Source organism: Heptranchias perlo, chromosome 15, assembly GCF_035084215.1.
Source record: "Heptranchias perlo isolate sHepPer1 chromosome 15, sHepPer1.hap1, whole genome shotgun sequence".
NCBI lineage: Eukaryota > Metazoa > Chordata > Chondrichthyes > Hexanchiformes > Hexanchidae > Heptranchias > Heptranchias perlo.
Window position 1 is genome coordinate 48,441,962 of NC_090339.1, and position 3,989 is coordinate 48,445,950.

The 3,989-nt window shown below is 41.8% G+C and overlaps 2 non-coding genes across 2 annotated transcripts; both read right to left on the reverse strand.

The window, feature by feature from the left end:
• Nucleotides 1–333: 333 nt before the first annotated feature.
• On the reverse strand, nt 334–405 carry trnap-agg (transfer RNA proline (anticodon AGG)). Its single transcript has one exon. It is a non-coding gene; the product is annotated as a tRNA-Pro (tRNA).
• A 1,206-nt stretch (nt 406–1,611) lies between these two features.
• On the reverse strand, nt 1,612–1,683 carry trnap-agg (transfer RNA proline (anticodon AGG)). Its single transcript has one exon. It is a non-coding gene; the product is annotated as a tRNA-Pro (tRNA).
• Between the last annotated feature and the right edge of the window lie 2,306 nt (nt 1,684–3,989).

Sequence of the window (3,989 nt, forward strand, 5' to 3'; positions counted from 1 at the left end):
GTATTGGTTGTAGCATAGGTGGCCCTTTAATTTGTAACTGTCAAACCACTGGCGAACCAATGGGAGCAAGTTTGCGATTTTGGGGTTTTACTGCGCATGTGTGCATTCATGAACTTGCACAATCGATTCGCTGGTGGTTGGAGAGGATGCCATTATGGAGCAGCGTCCTCAGGTGAGTAATTTCTGGCCCATTGATATTGTGATCACTGCTTCCGAAATGCTCACCTACTGAAACATGCTCCTCTTGCCCCACTTCATTCCGCAGAACTAGATCCAGCACTGCTTCCTTCCCTGTTATACTAGAAACATAACATAATTAAGAAGGTAAAAACTGGGCTCGTCCGGGATTTGAACCCGGGACCTCTCGCACCCTAAGCGAGAATCATACCCCTAGACCAACGAGCCAATGTGACGAGTGAGTTGTAGCATCATTTAACTTTTTAGTGTAATTATGCTACTGTATTGATACTGTAACATGAATTTTCTATTCTCTGACCTTCATTCACTGACTGCACAAAGTTTGCTAAGTAAAATTCAGGAAAAATTGAGGATTTTTCCTCCACCTCCTGATGTTGGAAGGAGTGAATTAATTGACTTGTGAATGCTTCCCCCCTCGTTGATTGAACACTGCTAATGCAATCAGTCTAATTTACTGATACAGCAATATCGCTTTATCAAAGCTAACTGATACCTTGAAGAATATCTATTGCTTCCCCAATGTGTGTAAACGAACTTGTTAAGTTTATAAAAGTAGACGGAATTTGGATTGTGACTTGACTCCTTTCATCTTAGTCTAGTAGTTGAAAAGTAGATTGGCTGACAGCAATGGCGTGAACTGGATGATTGGAGCTGAGGGTAGTCAGCAGTCTTGTGCTGTGCTGATGGAGGACTCAGCACGAATTTCCCCATAACAACCACTGAATCCTTGCCCCTGGAACTCCCCATCACTTCAAGCAATAGAGTTGGCCTTGGTGTTTTGGACTACACCCTATTTATATTGCAGGGTGGATTCTACTGCACTGTTAGCCACGAATAAAGGAGCGCTGTGGCTGCAATTCTGCCACCAAAATTGGGGCTGATAGTGCTGCAAGGTAACTGCGTTATTACGGGTACACAGAAAGTGCCAGTCCCTACAAACAATGCGGTGTGAATGTTCATTGGGAGGAAGCTTATCGGTATGTCCGTCTGATGATTTGCTGAGCTGCCCTGGAATTCATGCAAAATGCAAAATTGAACCCTAGCGGAAGTAGGTAGAGTTGTCCAGCTTTCATTTGCGGACCTAGACAATGAGCGTTGGAATTGTTGCGATGTCTTTTTATAATCATTCACCCTAAGTGTTTTTTTTCCAACCAAACATTTAGCATAATAATATCAAAATGTTAGGTTCACATTTCAATAACGTTAACTTCAGCACTGCATTTCCTACTAGCCTTGTTGGTCAAGGAGTATGAATCTTAGTTTAGGGTCCTAGAGGTCCGGGTTCAAATCTCGCATAAGCCTCTTGTTTTGCAATAAAATCCACGATAAATAAAGTATGGTACGTATTTTCTATGTGTCTTAACGTTTTTAAATATGATTTAGACATTTTTACTTTCTTTTTTTTAAAAAAAAGGGCTCGTCCGGGATTTGAACCCGGGACCTCTCGCACCCTAAGCGAGAATCATACCCCTAGACCAACGAGCCATTATATCTGAGTCATCCTGTGGCAAACTTTAAATTGGGCCTGCCTGGGATTCTATATTCTATTCATAGTTGTGTTGCAGTTACCGTTCTAAAATGTTCGTTTCGGTGCCGCGGATGATTGCACCGCACACCGGGGACCAGAAATACACTGAGTGAGAGCGGAGCGTCTGCTTTCTCTAAGTAGCAACTCCTAGAAACACGGCCAGACCCTAGAGACATCGACAACGTTTCACGCCGGGAAAATCGCTAAAGTTAGCATCTAATTTAACCTGACACTTTATAATAATTTTTCATTAAACCTCCATGGTCCGAATGGAGCATCTGCATCTTGTTTTACGTCCAATCTGAACTTGATTAAATTGTACGCAACAGTAAACTGTTGTTTATAACGAAACACTAAGAAATTTGTATAACAAAGCTGGGATGGGTTGGTAATAAAGTAGTCCTTTGCCACACTAACGTTTATTTTAATATTTCTTTGTTATTAGTTTAATGTTCTGGATTCCCCCTAGTTGCCATTGTATGAATTTTGATTTAACCTACATTGGCCTTTTATTTTCAAATGCATGTTTAATTTGCATTTCTTCTTGTTTTAAGATGCACGTTATATCCAATGCATGATTTTGTTTTGTAATTAAAAATATAAAAATGCTGGAGACACTTAAGAGGTCAGGCATGATCTTTTGAGAAAGGTTGGGTTCACGTTTCAGGTCGATAACCTTTTGTCAGGCCCAGCAACTGCAGTATTTTACATTGTGATTTTTATCTGTGATGCAGTAATTGTGCTCTGCGCACAGCAACAACAACTTGCATTTATATAACGCCTTTAACATAGTAAAACGTCCCAAGGTGCTTCACAGGAGCTTTATCAAACACATTTTGACACCGAGCCACATGAAATACACTCCCACTCTGACATCTGTGTCCTTGGCCTCTTACACTGTTCCAATGAAGCTCAGCGTAAGCTTGAGGAACAGCACCTCATCTTTCGTTTAGGCACTTCACAACCTTCCGGACTCGACATTGATTTCAATAACTTCAGATCATTACCACCGCTCCCATTTTTTCGGACAGCAAGTGCTGGTAATGGATCTGCTACTGCCATTTACAGCTACTCCTGACCAATCTTTTGTTTCTTAACCTGTCCCATTTCCACCTTCCTTGCCTTGCACCATCATCCCTTTTATCATTTAATCACTCGTGCCCTCTACCCTATCACAGACCTTCCTTTTGTTTTTTCCTCCCCTCCCCTCCCCTCCCCGCCTTCTCCTGACTCTGTACTTGCTCAAAAACTTTAACTCTTTAACCTCTTCCAGTTCTGATGAATGGTCATCGACCTGAAACATTAACTCTGTTTCTTTCTCCACAGATGCTGCCTGACTTACTAAGCTTCTCCAGCATTTTCTGTTTTTATTTCGGATTTCCAGCATCTGCAGTATTTTGCTTTTGAGGTATTAGGACAGGTGACCAATGGTCAAAGAGGTCTGTTTTAAGGAGCATCTTAAAGGAAGAGAGAGAGATAGAGAGGCGGAGAGGTTTAGGGAGGGAATTCCAGAGCTTAGGACCTAGGCAGTTGAAGGCATGGCTGCCAATGATGCAGCAATTAAAATCGGGGATGTGCAAGAGGCCAGAATTGGAGGAGCACAGAGATCTCGGCCGGTTGTAGGGCTGGAGGAGGTTACAGAGATAGGATGGGACGAGGCCATGGAGGGATTTGAAAACAAAAATGAGAATTTTAAAACTGAGGCATTGCCAGACCGGGAGCCAATATAGGTCAGCAAGCACGGGTGAAGGGTGAACGGGACTTGGCGTGAGTTAGGATACAGGCAGCAGCGTTTTGGATTAGCTCAAACTTTATGGAGGGTGGCAGGTGCCCGACTCCAAAATTATCCTGCCCCACTGCAGTTAATCAACTAATTACTGAAATAATTTTTTTAATTGTTAGTACGGAAACATATGAAAAATATAAGAGGAAACTAAGGCTCATTAGCTTTCCTTCATAACATCCACATCCACATATAAAACTGGTTAATTTTCTACCAATATCCCTAGATGTCTATCAACTTCACCCTCAGCTATTTTGACATCATTCATAGAATATGTATGTCACCCATTTTTCTTCCTCCTTAAAAGTTATGTTATTCTAATATTACCTATTAATATCTCAGAAAGTCCCAGGTTCAATTGCAGGTTTGTGCTGATTTAGCTGATCTAAGCAATTGGCCTCATCACCTTCAGGCTATGGATGGGAAAGATCAGACAAGGCTCCACTCTTGATCTTTATCAAGTGATTCCTGCTGAGAAGC